This window comes from Mirounga leonina, unplaced genomic scaffold (genome assembly GCF_011800145.1).
Source record: "Mirounga leonina isolate KUSES-001 unplaced genomic scaffold, KU_Mleo_1.0 Mir_180, whole genome shotgun sequence".
Classification (NCBI taxonomy): domain Eukaryota; kingdom Metazoa; phylum Chordata; class Mammalia; order Carnivora; family Phocidae; genus Mirounga; species Mirounga leonina.
Window position 1 is genome coordinate 27,707,027 of NW_023270469.1, and position 24,702 is coordinate 27,731,728.

The following is a 24,702-nucleotide window of genomic DNA, read 5'->3' on the forward strand; positions in this document are numbered from 1 at the left end:
CCATGTCCCTTCTCATACCTAAGCAACCGGTGATCTATTTTCTGTCCCTATCAATTTCCCTATTCTGGACTTCCATACCAATGGAATCTTATAGTATGTGGTCTTTTATAACTAGCTTTTCTTACTTAGTACAATGCTTTTAAGGTTCATCCACGTTATAGCATGCATCAGTATTTCATTTCCTTTTATGGTCAAATGATATTCCATAGTATGGATGTATCTTTTGTTTACCCACATGTCTATTTGGGTTGTTTTCCAACCATGAAGTCATAAAGTCAGGCCACAGAGTCATAAGGTAACTCTATGTTTAATTGTCTGAGGAGCTGCCAGATTGCTTTCCACGGCAGCTGTACCAATTTTCCATTCCCACCAGGAGTGTATGAGAGTTCTGATTTCTCCATCCTTGACCCACACTAGTTTTCTGACTTTCTAATTCTAGCCATCCTAGTGGGTGTTAAGTGGTATCTTATGGTTTTTATTATTTGCATTTTTCTGATGGCTAATGATGTTGAGCATCTTTTCATATACTTCTTGGCTATTTGTATATCATCTTCGGGGAAGCGTCTATTTAGATCCTTTGCCCATTTTTAAATTAGGATATTTGTCTTTTGAATTGTAAGAATCCTTTATATATTCTGGATACAAATCCCTTATCAGATATATGAATTGCAAATATTTTCTCCCATTCTTTGGGTTGTCTTCGCACGTTCTTGATGATGTCCTTTGAAACCCGAAAGCTTTTAATTTTCATGAAGCCCAATTTATTTATTTTTAAATTTTGTTGCTTGTGCTTTTGGTGTCATATCTAAGAATCCTTTACTAAACTCATAAAGATTCATCCTTGTGTTTTATAGTTTTTGCTCCTACATTTAGGTCTTTGATCCATTTTGAGAAAAATCTTATATATGGTATGAGGTAAGGGTCCAACAACATTCTTTGGCATGTGGCTATCCAGCTGTCCCAGTACCATTTGTTGAAAAGACTATTCTTTCCTCCTTGAATGGTTCTGGCATCCTTGTAAAAAATCAGTTGGCTGTATATGTAATGAGTTTGTTTCCGGACTCTCAGTTTTATTCCATCAATCTATACATCTATTCTGTGTCACTACCACACTGTTTGATTACTGTTGCTTTGTAGTAAGTTTTGAAACTGGGAGGTGTAAGTCCTATTTTCTTTTTCTTTTTTCAAGATTGTTTTGGCTATCTGGGTTCCCTGAAATTCCACATGAATTTAAGAATCAGCTTGTCAATTTCTACAAAGAAGGCATCTGGGATTCTGATAGGCTTTGCAATGAATCTGCAGATCACTTGGGGGAGATGATTGAATAAATATTAACTTTTCTCCCATCTTCTTCCTGCTCGTCCTCCTCCTCCTACCACCACCACTACGACTGTTACCTTTTAGCATTATGAGAAGTAAATAAGATAACCCACGCAAAGTGCCTGCATGTAGTAAGAGCTCAATACATGTTTGTTATTAGTGTTTTTGCAGTCCCTGAGGCTGTCCTATGCTGGCAGGAGAGTGGGCTGAGTGACCTCCACAACCCCCTGATTCTGGTGGTGACCACCCTGTAATGCAGGCTGTTTCCAGGTGTGGTACAGGGAACTCCCAAGTCCAGGGCTTTTCATTTTCCCAAGTGTGGCTTCCCCCTGAGGCTCAAGGCCGGGGTCTCTGCCAGCAGTACCACGACCTCAGCTCCTTTTCAGCTCCCACGGCCTGTAATCAGAAGCTCCTGTGAGTGATATAATCCACACACACTCCATCAAAATGCCTTCTCAGCTGCCTTGGCAAGAAGGGATGCGAGGACTGCATGGTAAGGAAGAGAACGGGTCTGATTTAGCATTTCTCACACTTTAGTCACTCAAGGACCACCCTCATGATATGTGCTCATAGCCAGGTACCACCAGACTTGATTAGCTTAGTAGTTTAATATAATTCTATATACTAGAAACAAATATATCTTATTATTTAAAAAAAGAAACTTTATATTGTTGCCTTAAATGGAAGTCAGTATCACATGATTTAAATAGGAGATAACCATGAAAATAAATACAATGGAAACAAAACCATATAATAAAATGCTCTCTGTTACAAAAAGATCAGCAGACCGTAGAGGGGGATGTTAAAGACCTCTTAGTGTCCAACTTTCTGAAACTCTGTCCTCGACTTGATCAGAAGGACTGGAAGAGAACACAAGAGGGGCTCACTTCCCCCCATTTAGTGACCGAGTGGTATCCAATGTTGCACACCAGGCTGAGAAAGGGACTTGAGAAGTGAGGCTTCCCCACCCCCCAGCTTTGCTGCTCCATTATCCTGGCATTCCCTGATGGTGGGAACTCCCACACAGGCTCTGGGCATCATTACCCACCCAAAGTGTTCTGAAGTCCGTGGGGAAAATCCCACAGGAGCGCTGCACGGTCGGGAGCAGAGCACTGCACGGTCGCTCTTGAGCTGCAGAACACAACTGCTCTGTTCTCAAGGTCTTCCCCTGCTCCGTGATACAGGGAGGAGAGCCTGGGCCACCAAGCACACACAGTGTGAGGACAGAGCCCTACAGAGAGGGGATGGTGCTGATGCCAGCTTCCCAGAAGGAGCGTTTTTTCCCCCTGGAGGCACCTTGGCACTGGCTGTCCCCTGCCTTCTCCCTCTGCACAAGGGTGGCTATACTGAGGGGAGACAAATCAAACCAGAGCCCGTAGAGAACCTGTCCTATTACAGTTTTCCAAATAGCCCTTCTGCACCTGGGCTCGGAAGGATGACCCCACTAGAGAACCCCTTGGCCTGCTTCACAGCTCACAGCCTTGTTACTACCCTCAGCACGCTGTGCCTGGAGAGAGAGGAAATCACAACCTTAAACCAAGATTAAGTCACAAAGCGCCACTTAGAATGTTGTGTAGGCAATTCATGGAGGAACTGGCAAAGGTCTACAGAAACGGGAAAAATTAGATTCTGATACAAGATTCAGAGAAAAGTCCAAGACAACAGAAGAAATGCCATCCAACTGACATGTTTAAAAATATACACATATGGGACCCAGCACCCAATGAAAGCATTAAACAGGGCCATGACTGATGGGACAAAAAACAAGCCATTTTAGGGAAATTGTGGAAACCTGCTACTACCCTGGGGAGTGAAGTTACTCTGGTGTCCACATCTGCCTCCTCCATAGACACCTGAAGGCAAGGCAACAGGCATTGGGCATCCGCTAAATTTGGACCTGGGGTAACTAAACTAAACTAAATTTGGATATGGGGAACAGCAAAACACTTGGCATAGCTAGAGGGACAAGTAAGGGTCCAGGGAATGGCGTTCACGAGACAAAGTGTCCCCACACATGCCTTTTAGCCCTCCTGATCCCAGCACAGACTGAGATGGAACCAATGAGCAACCGCTTCCGCAGAGGCTGCTGAGGAGACTTTGAGATGCATGTCCCACCTCCTCCTCAGCCATCAGGAGCTGGCTGAGCCCCTGTCCTGAACCCAGCACGTGTTATATGAGGCTTCCTGCTTCACTTTCCAGACCAGCCACCCGTTCATCTTCTGCAGTCCCACAGGACAATGACAAATTGTTCTGATTTGAAAGCTTGATCTACCTTTGTGGAGATAGGACTCCTCTTCTGAATGGCCCAAGGGCAGTTACTAAGACCTTTCTCCTCCAAAGGCACTACCATAGCCTCTGCCAAGTTGCCCATCCCTAAGATGCTGTATGCTATCTGTTTCTATCTTTTGAATAGAAATGGAATAAACAGCAATCTTATTTATCCACCTTTGGAAAGACATCCATGGCCAAAGGCTTCAGTGATAATTAACAATAACATTCAGAAGGGTGTGGCGCCTGGATTGTATGTAGTGGGCTCCCACATTAGCCAATCTGTTCTAAATACGAAAATTCTTAACTTTTCCCCCACATAATAAACATTCAGCAATTATCTCTAGAACTTATCACTAAAACAATTCTTCATTAAAACCAGAAGAATAAGATGCTTCAGTACCTCTGGATAGAGGCTCCGAAAGGGGACAGATATTATTATCCGGCAGCGTCTTACCAGTCCTTGTGGGCTCAGCGGCTGGGGGGGACAGGGCCAGTCCAGTATGTCCCTAGGAGGGTTTTTTTCCAGCTGCAGTGAGCCTAGACTGGAGGAGGGAACACTGACCTGGCTGCTTTTTATTAAAGCATCTAATTACCAAAGAGAGTTCTATTAAAACATTTTCTTTGCTGCGGCAACCTACTCAGTGCTTCTGAGTGGCACCAAGGCAACTTCCCATGGTATGCACAGTGCCAAAGCGGGCGGTGCATTTTACAGAGCTGGCCTTCACCTTGGCCATGGCTCATGGCTGATGCACTGAGCATACTCATAATTACAACGCACAAAGGGAAGGGTCTCAGCCTCGTGTTTGTGATTGGCAGCTGCAAAACTTCTAAAGGTGCTCAAGATGGTGAGTTTGTGATGGTAAAGTGCATTTTCTATTGTTTCTGTCTCTAACGGCAAGACGAGAGAACCAAAAGGAAAAGATCTTTCAAGAGGTCCACACAGCAAAGTGATACGCAATTGTATTTATTTGATATGGGAAAATGTTCAGAGCCCGTATTAAGTATAAGGAGGGTTAACAAAAGTATGTGTTCAGTTTGATATTAATTTTTGTTTAAAAACACACACACATGCATTGAAAGAAGTCTGGAAATATATACACCAAAATGCTAACTGTGGTTTCCTTGAGTAGTGGAAATGCAGGTGATATTTCTTTTCTTCCATTTTTAAATCTTTATATCCTAATTTATCTACAATAAACAAGTATTAATTGTGAGCGAACGTGTTATTAAGAATAAATGTGTGGGGCGCCTGGGTGGCTCAGTCGGTTAAGCGACTGCCTTCGGCTCAGGTCATGATCCTGGAGTCCCAGGATCGAGTCCCATGTTGGGCTCCCCGCTCGGCGGGGAGTCTGCTTCTCCCTCTGACCCTCTCCCTTCCCTCTCATGTGCTCTCTCTCTCTCTCAAATAAATAAATAAAATCTTAAAAAAAAAAAAAAAAGAATAAATGTGTGTATGGGAGGGCATGCCAGAGCAATGGGTCTGAATCTACTGCTGCCTGTCTTGTTCTCCACGGTGGAGACAGACCAAGAGCAGAAGCAGAGTTGGGGGCAACAATGGCTCTCCAGAACCTGTTTTCCAAAAGAAGGACCTTTTCGACAAATTTTTATAGCTACATTGACATCACCAACATTCACAGAGAACGTCTTGGGCCGCAAAGCAAGATCCAGAGACTATGGCACTGTTATTAGACGTCTGCCCCTACCTTTCAACCTGGTCTCAGCTCTGAGACGGCAAAGCCCAGCTGTACCTCTGAATGCACATGTAGGCAAGGACATCTGGGTGTGTCTTTGGCCAGGATGCACCTTTTTCTTAAAGAAAAATAATGCACCTTCTAGATTAAGAGGGAAAGAAGGAGCTGCCAACCTGCATCTCAGCCTGTATCTCAAACCCCAGGCTCAGCTGGCACCCGACACAGGTTGTCACAGATCAGAGAAGCCTGACCCTCTTAGCCCCACCTTCTAAAAACCTCATCTTGTGGCCAAGTAGCAGAAGGATCCAAAAAATCCACTGGAAAAAGTGCTCCTCCCTATGTAGGTACATGTGGGTGTCCGTGATGGGCATCCATGATGGAGACCCTCTGTCACCTGAGACTTCAGCCCATGCACCTCCTTTTCCTAGCACTTCCTTAGAACATGGTAAAATGAGCCTGGGTGGCTCAGTTGGTTGAGCGACTGCCTTCGGCTCAGGTCATGATCCTGGAGTCCCTGGATCGAGTCCCGCATCGGGCTCCCTGCTCGGCGAGGAGCCTGCTTCTCCCTCTAGCCCTCCCCCCTCTCATGTACTTTCTCGCTCTCTCAAATAAATAAATAAATCTTAAAAAAAAAAAAAAAAAGAACATGGTAAAATGTATGAAATAATGCTTTGGGCTCAAGGCTTTGAGAAAACTTGAGAGAGGAGGTTATATCGTAGCCAGTAATGGATTATACGGATGAGACTATACAATCGGTACCCCCAGGTATCTAGACACCGAACTTTCTCACCCACTGCCAGCTGGCCTTGCAACGTGCGGCTGCTAAATAAACAAGGAAGGACTCATGTTTTAATTTAGATGACTTTGTGCTCCATAACTTGTCCATTTTTTTTTTTTCCTGGAGCCAGAGTGTTTGTTATTTCTTTGCAATTTCAGAAGTTATGAAATGATTCATGGTTTTGTTGGAGCTGAAGTCAACCAAAACCATTCATAATTGTGAACAATCTCTGTTATTGTTAGAGGGAAAACGCCAAGGCATCTGTGCTTCCCAAAAACACATGGGGGGAGAATTCCAGTTTGGAAATGGAACGGCTGTGCTTTTCCCCCTAGAGTTAAATTTACACAGACTGATTTCCAGGGAGATCGTTGCGTTCTTCTGGTTGGAACCAGAATGTGATTTCTCCTCTCTCCTTCCTCTGTTGGACACAGGGCATCCACGTGGTGACACTCTGCACACTGGTAATGACCCAGTAGAGGCCAGTCTCCCTTCCGAGGGTGGGATTCATGCAAGTAGCACCATATCGATCTTACTCACCCCAAAATACAGCTTGCACATAGTAAGTGCTTAAAATAAATATCTGTTGGATGACTGCACAGACCGCACTAGACTAATGTTATTATTATTTAGTTCTTTGATTCTTCATATTTATTTGTGTTGGTTGATAATACCTACAACTGTAAGAGAGACTAATCCAAACAAATCGAGAGAGAAGAATAAAATGATGGTGATGGTGACATTTAGGATGATGATGGCAAATGCTCTCTGAACGCTTTTTATCTGCCACCAGCATGCTAAATACTTTATATAGAGCATTCCATTCCACTCAATCCTCACGACTTTATATATTAGGTTCCATTATTATTCCCATCTTATGGATGAGGTATGTGAGGCACAGATAAATGAAATAAACTTAGCCAGGACTGCCCAGTAGTTAGTAGTGGAACTAAACACAGACATCCAAATGTGCCAACCCATACAGTCCACCAACACTTTCTGCCACTGGAGAAAGCACTTCTGACTACCCCTTCCAGAATGTATCCAGTATCTGAAAATATTTAATGGTGGTAAAGCCTCATTCTCTATTGAGTGTCTTCAGACTCTGAGTCTGAATTTGTGAAACAAACCAAAGTTATTCAAAGCCATAAGGTATGTGATGATCACAGAAGTTTGGGAACAAAGCTGCTGGTGTGATGATGAGGCCATGAGACCAGTTTGCTCTGCTAAGTCATGGACTAGCCAGGAAAGATCACTCCAAGAGAGAAGCAACGTGGTGTAGCGAAACAGAGCACTGGACTGGGAGTCAGGAGTTTTGTCTGCAGGATGACCAAAGACTGGTAGTTCATCTCTCTGAGCCTGGCCAATTAAACTGACGGGGCTGGCCTGGCCCAGTGAGGTTCAGACCTATCGGAAGTTATATGTGGGAATCTCTAAGGTCCCTAAGAAGGGTACCTCTACTTCCCCTTCCTCTCTTTCAGTCTGCCTCTGACAGTTAATTCCGCAGATTTAAACTGATCACTGTGTGTGCGTGTGTGTGTGTGTGCGCGCGCGCGTGTGGGGAATAGGAAAGCTACAGTCTAACATAGGCTCCCTTCTCCAACAGTTCTATGAAAGTTTGGAGTCTTCCAGTATCAACTACGGCCAGAATTGTCCCTACCACTCATTTCTTCTCTTCAGAGGAGATCAATGTAGATTTGCCAGCAAAGTCAACCAGTTCAGCATCTTCAGGAAAGATCTGAGAAGCAATGATGGGAGAACATAGTTTCCTCTTTACCTAAGAAGTCAAATCAAGCATGACTGCCTAGACTCAAATGGAGACTGGGCTGACAAATGATAAAGTCTTTATCTTAAGACCAATGCTTAGCTTCCCCATGTCAGAATGCGCTATGACCCAGACTCACCATCTCAGGTGAGTCCTGATCCCTCTTTGTGATGATTTCAAATGACAAAGACTTACCCAAATCGTGTACATAAAGTGGCCCTCTATTTCCCTTCCTGTTGGACACATGGCTGTGAGATGCACACAGGTCCAATGGTGAAGATCAATATCTTACCTCCTGCCAGAATCAATGCACATTCATCTTGGTCCCACAGGCTAGCTGCAAGGTGGGATTACGCTTTCTTAGTCCCAGGATAGAGCTAGGTGATGCGGTCAGAGGGTAAAAGGATGCAGAGGCTGTAGCTCGGACAACAGAGCAGTCAGGGAGGCCTGAAGAAGGCTGGGCACGCTGCACATCTCAAAGTCCCATGAAAGTGGCAGGTTCTTTCTTAGCAAGCATTCCACCATGAGCACTACCTTTGGAGACAAGTTTTAGATTGGTGTGTGCTCTAAGGGGGGCACCCCAGGAGCTGAGGGGAAATGCAGATTGCAGAGGCTGCCAGAGTGAAGGCCATTCACCTGCCATGTGTCCTGGTAGCCTCTGTGGGCATCAGCTTCCTCCTATGTAAAAGGGCCAGGTGGGATACATGCTCTCTTTAAGCTCCTGACTTCTCTGTGATTCTAAATCCACTTCATGTTTCTGGATGAGCTACACGGACTGAACCTTTTGTTAACATCCTGATGGCACATGCAGTCACAGGGAAATCCCGGAATTTCACATACTAGAAGAAATAACTCATCGCAATCATCAGCTCTCAAGAGGGCACAAACCTGATACCCTTTCCCCTGCCTCCAACCACACCCTCAGAGTTGTGAGCTGTGGCTAAGCATCTCTGCTTGGTCAGAGATTGGGTGTCATCTGTGGATCTCAAGCACCTGGCCCCACATTTAAGCTCCCGGGGGAGCCGGGGTAAGAGAGATATGGATAACATTTGCAGGGGAAGCTGGTGGCTGAACCTTCACAAGCCAGGTGCAGTACAGCTGTAGATGGCCATTCACTTGTCCCCCTTAGTGAAACAGATCTCTGACCCAGACCATTGACCATGGGGAGAGAGGCAGACTGGTTTCTTCAATTCTCAGGGCTAGAACATGCTCTCTTGGGGGAATCTTTGAGGTGGAAAGGGCCATCTACACATCCACTGTGGTCACTAGAATGAGTGTTGTGGGGATGGGGGAGGTGGTGGTGCTGGTCCTATTCTGAACCATGTGCCCTCAAGAACTCCCATGCTCTCAGAGAAAACTCTCCAGATATGAGAAGCAAATGACCCAGGGACTGGGGGAAATGGAAGCTGCAGAACTGAGAGAAGCTGAGTAAGCTCTGAAATAGTTCATAGGCTCACCCAACCTTTCGCCTTTGGTGGGATCTCTCCAAACTGGCTGTTAGAACCCCATGGGAGAGCTGAGGAATCTCAGGCCTGGCTGAATCACAGCTAATCTCTTTTTCCAGCTGCACTTCCTGAAAGACAGCATTCAGCTACAGGACTCAAGCATTTCTGTCTACCCCCTCTCCAGAGATCAGTCTGATATGCACCCCTCCCCAACCGTAAGTGTCCCCAGCCTAAGGACATTCTGGGCCAGAGGGCCAAGGCCATGAGCCTGGCTGGTCACACAAGTGTTGCTTAGACCTATGCCACTCCCTAGACTGGTTGCCGCTAGGTCCTCCAGCCATAGAGAGTGGGACAGACAGACTCCCCTTGGGGTGTCACCAGAGATCGGGAGGCTTTGGGCCACTCACAGTCCTTAAAAATACCTAAGTCTGGGTAAACCCTGGCTCCTTTAGGAATAAAACAATGTGGGAACACACTGCAATGAAATAGAGTGGAATTAATCTCTCAGCTTACGTAGCCCAGGCAGAGTTGAGGTTACTGAAGGCAAAGAGAGGCCAGGGGCAAATCAATATCACAGCTTCCCAGCAGAGCCGGGTCAGCACAGAGTCTGGGTTGCTTATTTTGGTCTAGTGCCTCGGTTTTGTTTCCTCAAGAGAAAATAAAATCAACATTGGCAGACCAAGGGTTCACATGCCATTTTGTGGTGCAAACCCCAGCGGAAGGGATGTGGAGCCTGTGGTGGGGAGGATGGCAAGGTGGCTGGCCAAGGGGTTCTGGGTCCCGCTTTGACAGCAAGGGCTACTTGTCCTTCTGGAAAGCAGCGGTAGGGGCAGCCTCTTTCCTGCGACACTCCAAAGGTAAAGTGTTCTCACGCTGGCAACTCTCTGGCTGGGGCAAACACAGACCTGCGTGCAATAACCAGGAATAGAAATCCACGAGGCTCATAACCTCGAGGCCCGAAACGTTCAGATGACACTGTCACCTTCCAGGAAATTACCTCGCACTTTGCTTCTGAGTTCTACACCGTGACTTGCATCTTCTTGGGTGCCGGCTCCCCATTTATGCAGAGAAGATAGGGCAGAGGAAGCGAAAGCCTCACCCTGCAGAAAGCAGCTCATTTTTAACCTGGTACCTGCTCTGCTGGAATCCAATTCTCAGAAATGTGCTTTGCTGTCCATACAGAGGAGATCATCCATTCGTTTTCCCACTCATTCAACAAATCTTTACTAAGCATCTACTATGTGCCAGCCCCTGTTCTAAACACTGGGGGTACAGGAGTGAACAAAACAAAGTTGCTGCCTACAGAGAGCTCTCGTTCCAGGGATAATAATACTAATAGACAAGTGTTTAGTAAATGCTGGCGTTGCACGGCACACAATACTAAATGGATCTAAACATGGATCTCATGTTGTCCTAAAACAGCCTTAGGCAGATACTGTGAGCACCCCATCTAACAGGCGAGGGAACTAAGGCTATAGCCAAATTGAGTAACACTCCCTGGATATGGCAGGATTCAAACCCACTTAACTGCAATGACACTCTGCCTCCCAAGCTATGTGAGCATCATTGATGCCACTTCCGGACGGCTTGTCTTGAAATCCATTTGTGTAGAAGACGTTGTTTTACTATTCTCACGAAACAGAAAGAGCCTATACGCTGTCTTAAGACAATAAAAACAGAATCACAAAGATATAAAGAAGAGATGTCCTCATGAAGATGTCTTTCTTTCGTCCTTAGTAAGAAGAAGCAAAAGGCTAGTTGGGGGGACTCTACCTCTACCCCCTTTGAGGACTATTTTTTGCCCCAACGTATTTTACTATTAAAGTAAAAAAAAAAAAAGAAAAACCCCAGGAGTGTATAAAATAGAAAAGTTTGGTACTCCTTTGAGTGAGGGATGTAGTTGGTCTGTGGTTGGAGGAGACCAGGTCTGAGAGGCCGACAGTTTTTCATGCAAAAAAGAGTTCTGAGGTCAAACAAGTGTGGGGAATGCTGAATTATACAAAAAGAGTTGCTGAGATTTTTTTTTTTTTTAACTACAGAACTTCTCAGAGCCTTTCATATGCTAAGGACCACTGTGTTTTTCCAAGATAGGGATTTAATTGGCAGCATTTTCTAGACTTCCATGCCTTACAACTATTTTGTGGGGAGGTACAGAACACATGTTAAAAGTTCACGCAATCAGGGGCGCCTGCATGGCTTGGTCAGTTAAGCATCAGAGTCTTGGTTTCAGCTCAGGTCTTGATCTCAGGATCATGAGTTCGAGCCTCGCATCAGGCTCTGTGCGCAGCATAGTCTACTAAAGTTTCTCTCTCCCTCTCCCTCTGGCCCCTCCCCACTGTGTGTGTTCTCTCTCTCTCTAAACTAAATAAATAAATCTTAAAAAAAAAAACCTCATGCAATCAGAATTCCAAGGACTATGAACTTGGGAAACACTCGACTCACTGGAACTCCTTGCTTTAGCCTGAAACATCATTTGTCTCACTGGGTACATTTCTGAAGATGTATGCATTTCTCAGCAACTACCTCAGATTTCTAAGGTTTAAGGGGGGGGTCCCATCATGTTAAAGCAGGCATCGGGAGGCCCTTGTGAAGGTTTTGGGGATTTTTTTTTGTAGGGGAGGCTGTAGGAGGAAGGAAACATCAAAAGAGAAACAAGAGTAAAGTAAGAATTAAAAAAAAAAAAAGAGCAGGTTCTAATCTGGGCTCTGCCATTGTCTTGCTGCGTGCCCTTAGATAGGTCCTTTACCCACTTTGGGCATCAATCCCCACTTACCCTTCTGCAAGAGATGGACTAGATGGCCTGGGGGCCCCTCCAGTTCCCACAATCTCTCTCTCGCTATGATCTGCCACCCAGTGGCGGGCAGCATGGGGTGACACTGTAACTGAGACACACCTGCCTCCAGGGACCAGGCTCACCTTGCTGAGGGCCCTGCCCTGCTGGGAGGGTGGGCGGGCGGGGGAGGAAGGGTACGGAGCCTCAAAGGACCAGAGGCCTCTAGGGAAATACAGGTTGGGCCGCTGGGGAAATCAAAACCCCTTGACTTCAGATGCCAGTGCCTGGTATTAAGCTTGGTGAGTTTTGAAAGAATCACAGTCTGTGTTCAGATTTATGTAAATGGATCAAAAATCTGGGGGGAGGGCGCCTGGGTGGCTCAGTTGGTTAAGTGACTGCCTTCGGCTCAGGTCATGATCCTGGAGTCCCGGGATCGAGTCCCACATCGGGCTCCCTGCTCGGCAGGGAGTCTGCTTCTCCCTCTGACCCTCCCCCCTCTCATGCTCTCTCTCTATCTCATTCTCTCTCTCAAATAAATAAAATCTTTAAAAAAAAAAAATCTGGGGGGGATTCACTCTTTTCCTTGATCCAGTCCCTCCCAGGTGTTCCCCCCAACACTATTATCTCTCCAATCCTATCCTATCACTGCCTCTCCTTCCCACTACTACCTACCTGTCTGTAAGCACCTCTGGGTACTCCACATCCTGCAGAGGCCCCCAATCCACACATTTCCCTCTTGCCCACTCCATATCTCTTGATCTTCCCAGAACTGCCCAATTCCTCCCAGTACCTTAGCACTGTACCCAGTTCTTCCGGTCCCCCACAACCCCCCATGCCTCCTTTTATTCATTCAGCAAATACATGGTAAGCACACAGAACATGCCAGGTACTCTTCTAGGTTCTGGGGATATGGCTGTGAACAGAGCAGACCTGGCCCTGGCCTTCACGGAATGTCTGTTCTGGAAAGGGAAAACAGACAATGAACAAATAAATACATGAGAGGTCGTGGTAAGTGAAGAATTAAGCAGAGTAAGGGCACAGTGAGCGATGAGGGGTGCCATTTTTTAAAAGATTTTATTTGTTTATTTGAGAGAGAGAGTGAGAGGGAGAGAGAATCTGTAGCAGACTCTGTGCTGAGCCCCGAGCCCAACTTGGGGCTCGATCCCACAACTGCAAGATCATGACTTGAGCCGAAACCAAGAGTCAGACGCTTAACTGACTGAGCCACCAGGCGTCCCAAGGGGTGCTATTTTAAAAGGCAGGGTGTCATTTTGAAAGAAGGCCTCCTGGAAGAGGTGACATTTGGTTAGAGACCTGAATGGAGGTGGGTGGAGTGAGTCTGTTCTCACCAAGCCAGCCACCCTAGGCTTCAGGGGGTTGGGACCTGGCTGCGCTGGGTCTGAACAAGGACCAACCAAGTCTGTCAGAGACAGAGTAAGCCAAAGTGCCCAATTAATGGTGGCATCCTCTTTTGGACTTGGACATCCTCATTCTCCTTGCCTCTTGCTGTGTCTTTGGGTCCTGGCTTTAGGATATATCCATGGGGTGGAGGTTAACCAGATGGGAAGAGTGAACAAAACCTCAGCTCTTTTCCAGCAGAGACAGATATCCCGGGCACCAACTACACAGCCCTGGACTGCTACAGGGAGTCCAACAGATCACAGAGGGGTGTGCAGACCAACAGATCACAGTGGGGTGGGGCCTCAGTTTCCCGTCTGTGAAACGTGTGGGCTGGATGGAATGAATCTAAGAGCCCTTCCAGTTGTCAACCACTGTATGACTCTGAACACGCACGGACCGGTTTCCAGGAAGAGGTAAAACCAAGACACACAGAGGAAAGAAACCCCATCCGAGAGCCAGTGGAGCACCGTCACTCCCCCCTCAGAGATGTGATGGGAAACTCCGTCACTGGCATTAACCTAAAAAGAGGTCCCTTCCCAAAGGCCCTGGGTTCTCCCGACATCAAAGTCTTGTGGGCGGAGTCTCTGTGGTCCATTTCACATACCACGCTGGACCTCTGGTTTATAGAAAACAAACCATAAAGGTTATTCTAACAGCTCCAGGGCTATTTCATCCTCTCCCCACCCACTCCCTGACTGGGGAGGAAGGGCAGAGCTATAAAATCTGCTTGAGAGGCAAGCCCTTATCAGGGGGCCCGGCAAGGCACTGTTTGCTGAAGGCCGCATTCGCCCTGGGGCAGCCACCATCCAGGTCTGAAACAACAGATGGCTCGGGCTCGCAAGTGAACATCCCGTTTCCTCTGGACAAGCCGTGTTTACACAGGGACGAGTAGCACGAGATCCCGCTGAGGGGATGGGAGAGACCAGGCCCCACACCAGGCTCCACTGTGGCCTCTGCCCGCTGGGCTGGACCATTCCTGGTGTACGGAACTCACACCAGGAGCATGCCACCCACGAGGTCAATGCAGAACTGCAGCTCTAATGGAAGTTTCCAAAAAATTATGTCATGTAAATAGCTAAATAATCGGAAGCATCATTTCTACAGTAAGACAAACAAGAAGAGTTTCTTTTATGATATGAATTTCACGTGAGTTTTTAGAATAAAAGGCCAGATGTCCCAGAAACTCTGGGCCTGAGGTGGGCTGCCCCAGCTGCTGCCCTGTGACCTCCCCGGGCACACACTCCCCTTCCACGCAGGCTCCTTGGTAGAAGAGCCTGAGAAGCTTTTGGAGTGTAAGTGCTTGGGCCTTCTGTCATTCCACAGACACTGCCTGGCTGCCTGCCACGTGCCCACCATGGCTTGGGCACTTTGGGGTTAGGTACACTGGAGTTTCTGGGCCTCATGTGTTTCTTTTGTTTGTTTGTTTTTATTTTGTAAAACTGAGATAACACACTTACCTCAGTTATGCTGAAGATTGAAGTCTTTCTTTTTGTCTGTCTATCACCTCCTAGAACAGTGCCTGGTAATCAGCAGACACCGCGTTACTCATAGCTTCTGTCCCCCCAACAATAGGTAAGACAACTGTAGTGTCTTCCAACAAAGCAGATGCTCCTTAAAATGATTCCACCTCTACCCTCTAAATCGTCCTTTCGAGCATTAAAGTCATTTTTCCTTTCTCCTCCATCACAAAGGTTCACTAAGCAGCATTAGGTTATATAGAGAGGAGGTAATTCATTCAATCAACAAATATTTATTGAGTTCCTCCTATGTGCCGGGCACACAGCAGAGAGCAACAGCTGATCCTTGCTTTCATGGAGCACACGAGGGGAAAGACAATGAACAAAAAAATGGATATAAACACGCCAGAGAGCAGTAGGTACTTTTAGGAAATAAAAGGCAGGGAAAGGGATGGGGTGGCAACAGGGGGTTGGGATGCTAGTTGACACAGGGCAGGTGGTCGGAAAAGGGACGTGTGTGTTGACCTGAGGCAGTGAGGCGAGGAGATGTGCTCACAGCACAGCACGCAGCAAACTAATGAGCAGCCCTGGGACTCGGAGCCCCCCCAGGGCTCTTCCCACAGCACCAGCTCTAGGCCAGCAGGCCCGGCTTGAGGATGGGGGCGGAACTGGACGCAGCACAATGCCGTGATCCACAGGGGCGTGGAAGAAACACGAACGTTTCTAGTTACGATAATTTTTAATTTTTCTATTTGTCCTTAGGCATTTTAGTATACATGATATAATTACATATATTAAGAATACAAGACAAAGGTTCTGTATTAAAGAGGTGCAAAATCCAAAATGTCTGGGGAGCCCTGCTGTCCCCCCAGGTGGGCTCCACCTATCCTAGTCCAGCCTGGTCGGGCCCAGACTAGGCCTGGAGGAACTTTCCTCTCTGGGGGCAGGTGGAATACATGAACCTGTCCAGACAGAGGTAGCCTGGACTCCTCCCCTGGCTCTGGAAAGTGCCACCAACTCTGGAGCAGTGCTCAGGGTCACCTGGTCAAGCCAACTCCGGGGTGAGACCTTCCCATCAATCCTGCTGGGCCACATGTGTGCCAAACAGGCAGGTGGTGACATGGGGAGACTGAGGAGTCTGAGGCGGTGGCCAGGCACTAAAACAATGGCATTTCTTTCTTTGTTCTTTTTAAAAAATGCCATAGAGGCCAATAAAACAAAATGAAAAGCTCCCCTTCATCAAAAAAACCCCCTTAGCCCATACAACACATCTGAGGGTGGGGCATGGTGTCGAGGCAACCATACTTCAATCTCTGGTCTGAAGGTTGTTCCCAAACCTTCTCAAGACCCACTTTTAAAATCCTAAGAAATGTAGGGTAGAGCTGAAGATGGCACGGTTTCTGGGTGGGGAGCGGGGGTGGGGACATGGGCAGTGTGTGCAAGGGTTAGGCTCTTGGGGGTGACATCAAATCGAACTGAGTTCAAACTCAGCTTTGCCATTTACTGGCTGTCCAATCTTGGTTCAGTTTCTTAGCCCCCCCCCCTTTTTTTAAAGATTTTTTATTTATTTGACAGAGAGAGATAGAGAGAGCAGGAACACAAGCAGGGGGAGCGGCAGAGGGAGAAGCAGACTCCCCACTGAGCAGGGAGCCCGACGTGGGACTCGATCCCAGGACCCTGGGATCATGACCTGAGCCGAAGGCAGACGCTTAACGACTGAGCCACCCAGGCGCCCCATTCTTAGCCCCTTTTATCTGCACTTTATTCTTCTGTAAATGGAGAAGAAACCACCAAAGGCATTGGTATTGGAAGGATTAGCATTTAAATGTGATGAAGTATGCACATGCCCAGGACTTAGAAAGCAGACGTCCCATATGCATCTGGACATGAATGTGGCCAACAGAGAACCACGCTTGCCCCCCCCCCCGCCCCAGTCTCTCTCACGGCCTCACCGGGTGTCAGCACCACCACTGAGCTGCTCAGACCGAAGCCCCCTGGAATGACTGCAGTGCCTCTTGCGGATGGTGATCCTCCTCACCCTCCCAGCAGAATCAGCAGTGTGCTGGAGCTGGCCCACCCTGGCTCACAAGAGCTAGCTGTGCGTCGTTCACCGTCACGGTCAGACTGGTAGCCTGAAAGCAGCCCTGGTGGGCGCAGGACATCACAGAAACTGGCATGGTACAAACAAGGACTCCCCTTCCACCTCGGGCGGGCTTACCAGCACACCACTGTCCTACTCGTGCTCCAAATACTGCCCGAGTCCAGTAATTTCTCACATCCAGCACCACAACCTGGGTCCCAGTCGGCCCCACCTTCACCCACCTGGAGGGCTTGGAGGCCCTGACCCTGTCTCCTTGCCCCCTCTTGCTCCTCCACGGCCCACCTTCCACCTAGCAGCCAGAGCGGGCTGTCAAAGTATAAGTCGGATCACATGCCTTTTCTAATTCACCCCCTCTAGGGGCTCCTCAACACTTTCTTGAGGGCCCAAGGGGTCCCTAGGCCCCTCCCACAGCTCCAGCCCCCCCCCCCCCCCCCCCGCTTCAGCCACCCTGGTATCCTTCCTGGTGCCGGGTCATCACACGCTCACCCCTGTCTCTGTCTTTGTGTTCTTCCTGTTCCTCCACTTTGGAAAGTTCTTTCCTAGGTCTTCCTAGGACTACCCCTTCTCATGATTGGGGTCTAAGCTCAGATGTCCTTCCATAAGGAAGCCCCCCCACACCCCGCCCTGACCACTTAGCTAAAGCAGCTCCCCAGCTCTCTTCTATCCCATTTCCCTCTCCTGTTTTCTTCATGACATCTGTACATGTCATCTATTATGTGTGTTTGTGTGTCTTCCTGAGACCAGAATGGCTGCACCCTGAGGGCAGGGACTCTCTTTCCTTTACAGCCCTATGGCCAGTGCCTGGAACAGCGCACGTGGTAGACATGCAGTGGGTCCTGATGGTCCTACTGACAGATGGAGCCGCCGTTAGTCCACCAGTGTTCTACCCATTCCCTCTCTGCTAGAATGAACTCCATGCTCCCCGCAGAGGGTAGGCAAGAAGGCTCCAGCTCCATCAGATGCTGACCTGACTGCTGAATGAAGCTCAGATTCAACCAGTGAGAGCAAAAATAATTCCTGCTAGTATCCTCTGGGTGACCAGGGAGAGTCACAGTTCCCCAGCCTCCATTTCTTCCTCTGTAAAACTGGGGAAAATTCTACCTGCCTCGAGGGCCTGGTGTCAGTTAAAGCAGGCAATATGCAGAAGTGCCAGGCCCCGGGCTGCCAAACAGAAGGAACACACATTAGCTCCACTTGCACGGTACCGCCTCCCCCAACCCCCACTACATCTTCCGTTCCTCCCATAAGTCACCTGGTACCCCTGTCATCGTGACATGGGACATTCAGACTTTCCTCAACTCTCCTCACACAATCAGACACAATGATGAGGCCCTAACTCCCACGCGACAGGGTAAACCCATTCGGCTCTACGGAGACATAATGGCTTTCCCTGTGGCGGCCTCGTGTCAGGGGCAGCCTGGCACAGCCTCAGGGACCACAGACGCTGGGCTGCACCCCGTCCCGCCTTAGCTGGCTCTCATGGAGATAGGGGACACCACTAGCTGTCCAGAAAGAGCTCATTGGCTGCTAAGCTGTGTTCAGTCTAAGCAGAGCTAGGGAGCCCTCGGGACAACAGTACCTCTCTGTCCCGGAGGCTGATGTGAATGTTCTCAAACCACCCCTCTGAAAGGGGCCTGAAGTCCAGGGTTGTCACCTGGGACCGTGGAGATGACCAGATGGGTTGCAAATGGGGCAACTGAGTCCCAAGGAACCAAATGGCCCCTGGTCCCATAATGCTGTAAGTGAAATGGGTAGACTCCACTCAGGTGTCCTGACTCTGCCAGCCACACAGCCTTGTGTCGAAGCAGGGGAACATGACCGCAGGCATGAGTGGGCATCAGGCATCTGGTTGCCGTTCTACTAGGGAGCTGCCTCTAGAAAGCTACAGAAGCCTGAAGAACAAGCTACAGATAGGCCTTGCCAAAGGCCACCTCTAAGAAGGGGGGTGGGGGCTTTCTCTTCTTCTGTTAGTTCCTCTCCCCAAGGCTGGGCCAGGGGTCAGGGCCAGGGTCAACTCCTCTATCCTGCTGGACTGCCTCTGGCTCGGCCAGGACAACAGGGTCTAGAGCACCCCCCTCCACCCCAGAAGTGAATATAGCCTGGTGCAGAGAAAGACGTACTGGCCAGGTAAGTGCAGGCTACATTCTGGGGCTCTGCCATCACTGGTCACCTGGGGCAGAGCCCCTCTCCACTGAGCTGATTTCCAGCTATAAGATGAGGGGCTTGGGCTGTTGACCTCTAAGAGGTTCTCTCCCTCTCTGACACTCTGAGTCTAAGGGTGCTCAGACAGGTAGGTCATTTACTCTTTCTGGCTCTCAGTCATTCATTCCGTGAACAATTCTGAGCATCTCTCCTGGGCAGGCACTGCGTTAGGTGCCATGGAGATAAAGAGATGAATGAAATGTACTCTTTCTCTCATGAAGTTTTGAATGTTATTCCTTGGGCAAGTTACACAATGTCTCTTAGTCTCAGTTTCCTCAACTATAGAACAGGTTTGATAATAATTCCCACAGCTAACACTGAGTAAGCCTTTACCACCGTGCAGGGACCCACGCTGCTGGCCTTTACATTCAATGCTCGTAGCCCAGAGGCAGGAACCATTGTCTTCCTCACTTAACAAAATCAAGAAGTTAAGCACTACTTCCCCAGTCACTGTGATAAGAGAATAATGAATGGCCTCCCAAAGATGTCCCCACCCTAATCCCTCGGCAAAAGGGGCTTTGCAGATGTCATTAAGGTTATGGACATTGAGATGAGGAGATTATCCTGGATTATCCAGGTAGGCCTGGTCTAATCACATGAATCCTTTCCCAATTGGGTCAGAGAGAGACACAGTGACAGGAGGGACCAGAGAGATGCAGTGGGGGAGGACTCCGCTCACCACGGCAGGCTCTGACAATGGAGGGAAGCGGCTACAAGCCAAGGAAGGTGGCAGCCTCCAGAAACTGGGAACAGCCCTCAGCTTACAACAAGGAAGAAAAGGGGGACTCCTCTAACCACCAGGAACTGAATTCTGACAGCAATCCGAAAGAGCAAAAAACGTATTCTCCCCTAGAGATTCCAGAAAGGAAGGGAGCCTATCAACACCTTGATTTTAGTCTAGCGAGCCCTGTACCAGACTTCTGATCTACAGAACTCTAAGACAATAAATGTGTAGTAATGGAATAGTGGCAATAGGAAACGAATGTGGCTACTACCCACCCAGAAGGTGCTTGAGCTGAGGGCCCACATTCGTGCATGACACACTCGACCATGCTATGATGCCCACCCAGACGGTGCTCGAGCTGAGGGCCCGAGTTCGTGCATGACAAGGACACTCGACCATGCTATGAGGCTCACCTCACAGACAATGTGTAAGAGGATACCAATTCACCGTGCTTGGCACCCAGCAAGCACTCAAAATATGTTACCTACTATAATCACCCTCATCAGCACTTCTCATACATCTAGCAGCAAAGCGATGTCACACGGCTTTCCCACGTGTCAGGTGAAGGGGCTGGCCAGCATGCTCTCCTGGGATCTGTGTCCTGGGTTTATCCTCACTCACTCCCTTCCTACATTTCCCCCTGAGGTGGAAGCTCAGGCTCCCAGGCTCTCGGGTGAGCCTCAGGTCTTCAGAGGGGCTGACTGCAATTCCCTGCACCTGGGAGCACACGTGACTGGGAGAGGAGCTCACTGGGGGAACAGCTCTGATGCTCTTTTTTTGGAGGCCACCAATCCAGGGAATCATAGGGCTCCAGGGTTTTGGGGGTACGTTCTAACTGACACTGTCACATCACCCTGGCTGTCGAGGGGCAAACCCCAGGCCCGTTCAAGGGTTTATCTTAAGGATACCTCATGTGGGCAGTCCACTCCCTCTGCTACGACAACCCTCATGTCCTGCAATTTCTGGGGTGCAGGGGGTTCTCTGCCACTCTCGTGGGTCTGTTGCAGAGATAATGAAATGGACTGCAAGGCACGTTGCAAACCAAGGAGGCTGCCTCACTTGCCCTCCAGAGCTGTGAACACGTTGCTGCTCCCTCCCTCCCTCCCACTGACATGCTCTGTTCTTAATAAGGCTCCCATAAAGATCTCTCCTGTGAGATAATCATAGACTCTCAGGGGCATGCCACTCTTAGCTGTCAGCAGCACTTAGGAAGACCTTATAAAGGCTTTCTAAACCTCCTGCTCATCTCAAAGTTGAGCTCTTAAAAACCCTGTGAAATCCCATTGCAAAACTTTGGTGCTTGACTCCTGGCTCTTTTCCTAAGTCTCCCCTACATCCCATCTGGCCCCTGCCATCCCCCCACAGACGTAGAGTGCTTGGGTCCCACAGCTCCGTCCTGCTGAGTGCCATCGCTGGCTCTGCTGCTGGCCAGCCTTCTCTCTGCCTTGCCTTCCTCCCCAACCCTAGGATGACAAATCAGAGACTACAGGACGCTGGCACTGGTACAGCTTTGCTCAAATGATAACAACGGCCACAGAGACACACCCATGCTCCCATCCTCTGTTTGCCGTGACGAGCTGCCTTTGGAGAATTAACAACTATTCTCAAGGTATAAGGCTATGATCTCATTATCTGGTCCTGAGTTTCTTTATCTGTGATCCAGAAGCACCCCAGGCAGGGTGTGGCGGGTCAGGGGGCTGCCTTTGGGAGACTGTTAACCCCATACACAAACACTGTTTCTTCACATTCAAAAACACAGGAGCATTTTTCTGGGGATACTTGTAGCTTCATCATTTTCTCAAAGAGGTCTGTGACCCGAGGGACATTAAGAACCCCAGTTTTAGACCCTAACCTCCTTCAGGAGGCTCGGACACTTGCAGGAGAAACTTCAAGCACCCCTCTGTTCCAGAAGCCTGGGACTTATCATGGAATCTGGCTGTAGTAGGCTCTTAGGAAATGATTTTTAAAAGAATGATTTCTGAAAGCATCCTCCAAGGTGCTGTGTTCATGCAGAGAGGAAAGCGTGCCTGGAGCAGGTGGGGGTGAATTTTTGCAGGCAGGTGGGTACGATGGCAGACCCCCAGGCTATGAGGTCTGAGTCCTCATCCCAGGTCCCTAGTCTCCAACTTGCTTCTTTACCTGCAAAAAGAGGCCAGAGACATCTGTCCCACACAGCTGTCCATGGAGCTGTGGGGAGGTTTCACAAAAACAGGAGGCGTGGAAGAGCTCTGTCAGCGAGTACCTCCTTCTCCTGCCCTTCTCGGCATGTTTCTGCGGCTACCATTCCAGTCGTACAGTTTCTCAGCATCAGGCAGATAGACTGTCTTCCTCTGCTTTGCTGAATTTTTGGACTGACGAGGGCCTTCTCTAGTTCTAGAAATTTAGAACCTCAGACCTTGGAGAGCCCAAGGCATCAGGGTCTTATCATACTGACGGGAGCCACAAGGCAGGTTTCCCCTCTGCTCTGGGACCTTTAGCACACACTTCCAGATGCTTCTCTCTCAGGGGCTATTTTGTAGGTTGGGGGTTTTAGGATTCTTCCAGAGAACAGAGGAAGTCATGACAGAGCCACATAAAAAGTAGAACATGGCAATGGACAAAGGCCTGCATCGAGGGTCAAGGAGATGTCAGTTCAAGTCTTGACTTCTGGTTTGCTGTGTGACCTAGAGAAGTTAAAATTCCTCTTTGTGTGTTAGTATCTTTACCTGGGGGATGGGGCACAGGGTAGGAGAAGGAAAGATCTCTAATTTTCCTCTACAAAAGAGAAGTCTTTAAAGGCCTCTGGTTTTCTGGAAGGCAATTACAATCACGATGATCTGACCCACTGAGGGGACACCTGAGAAGTCTTTTGCTTTGAGAGGGCGTAAGCAAGAGCAAAGGTGCTATGGGACACCTTAGCTTTCCAAGCCTGGCTGACTTCTCAACCACACAGGAACTTCCTCCCTAAGCTGGGGTTTGCGAGAGAGGGGAGGGTTAATCATAGCAGACCTTAACCAGTGTGGTGATTTCAACCCAAGACCCACGGGGATGCAAAAGGCATGGTAATCAGGTACCAGTCTGCTTCCTGAGTGCACCAATATCTCCACCAGCAACTGAGTCCTTGACATTAGGACATTTAATATCTTTGACATTTTAACAGAAAGATGTAACTTGCCTTTGGATCATGGCTGTGCTGAGGCGGAGGAGTGGGCTGCCCATTTTGGGCTGAGTCTTCAGATCTCACGAGGTCCGCTGTGGGGATGCTGCTATTTCTAAGATGCACATTGCACATTTCCTACATTTTGTATCTGTGCATTTGGATAAGGGAGGGAGAAGGACCGAAGTGCTTATACAGTGTGATATGGACTGAAAATTTTGACTGTTCTGAAATAAAAACATAAATACATTTCTAAAAAAAAAAAAATACATGTCTCTAGGGTGCAGTGGCTTCTCTCTGGAATAGGTCAACTCAGAAGTGTAGCTCGGGGGGGAGGCAAGGAATGACTCCAACTGAGCACAATCCCTCAAAGTGGTGTCTTTCCTATTTTCAAAAAGGTGTGGATGTATACCCACAATGAAAAGATCATAGAAGGAGCAGTGGGTAGGTCTGAGCACTGTGCAATGGGAACCCCAGTAGCCTATGGGTTCAGAGAAGGCTTCTGTGAAGTGCTGTCTGTGCTGAGGCCTGGACGGGGAGTAGGGTTTGGCCCAGGCAGAGAAGGGTAGAAAGGGTGCCAGGAATAGGGCACAATGTGGACCGAGGCCAGGAGATGCAGGTGAGAGTACAGAGTCTGTGTCAGAAACTGAAGGAAGATCAGTGCGGTTCTAATGTACAAGGAGGCAAGGCGACTGGCGAGGGAAGAGGTCGGAGAGGCAGGCAGGGCCAGAGTGCCTGGGATCTGGAGCCTGTCCTAGGGAATCAGGCAGCAGGGCATCAGCAAGTCGTGGCCAAGCTCTCATGGGGGCAGGAAAAACACCCTTTTCAAGTGGTCCGTGGAGCCAGTCAGTTAGCATGGTGGATGGCTTGGTTGGGCCCCAAGTTCACCATCAGGTCTCACCATCTCACATTTTACATGAGAATTTTATGCTGGAAGTCTTTCTTGCCGAACATACCACAGCAGAACATGAATGCTCTGCCTTCTCCACTGACATTGGCACCTCCCGTCCTACTGCCTCCCTACAACTAACTCACACCCCGGCAAGAACCGAAAGGCTGGATGATGGTCCATCCCCACCTACCAGGAAAGACATCTGAGGCCCAGATAAAAATCGTCTCCTGACTCGGGACAGTGTGAACCAGGAGAGCATCCAGCCTGGGGAGAGAACAGCTTTACTCAATGCAAGGGGGCATTTTCCATCTCCTGCAAAGGGCAGTAAGGAAAAGAAGAGGGAAGCCACGGTGGGCCATTTGAGAGGATTGCTTAGCCCACGTACGGTTTGGCACAGCTTCATAACTGTTTTTGGCATTCCTTAGAATATCAGAAATATGCACTGGACATTTGGATCACAACGCGAAGCACAATAGAACTGATTTCAGATTACGAGCTGTTTGGCACCTCCCCTGCCTCCACCTGAGTAAGTGCCCCTTCCCTCCTTGGAACATACACAGCGCACTCTCTGCCCCTACCAGACTTTACCGTGTGTTACAGTTTATCTACCAATGTGTTTTATCTCTCCTACTTGATTTTAAGCTGCTCAGAAATAAGATCACTCATTTGTAATACATTAACACAACGGGAATGGTAACCCTGGAACAGTGCAGCACAGGGTCCTAGGAAAGCTCTTGAGATCACATCCT

The 24,702-nt window shown here is 48.5% G+C and overlaps 1 protein-coding gene and 1 long non-coding RNA gene across 5 annotated transcripts in view; one reads left to right on the top strand and one right to left on the bottom strand.

Annotated features, from left to right (window-relative positions):
• The window catches only part of GNAO1 (G protein subunit alpha o1), a 171,055-nt gene that overhangs the window by 120,775 nt on the left and 25,578 nt on the right, over positions 1-24,702 (bottom strand). The window lies entirely within an intron of this gene.
• The window catches only part of LOC118023771, a 35,182-nt gene continuing 19,904 nt past the window's right edge, over positions 9,425-24,702 (top strand). The window contains exon 1 of one of the 2 annotated variants that reach the window (XR_004682884.1): positions 9,425-9,482. This is a non-coding gene — a long non-coding RNA (uncharacterized LOC118023771). Of the gene's footprint in view, positions 9,483-24,443; positions 24,480-24,702 lie in introns of those variants that run through there. The other variant, XR_004682885.1, reaches the window with a different exon arrangement.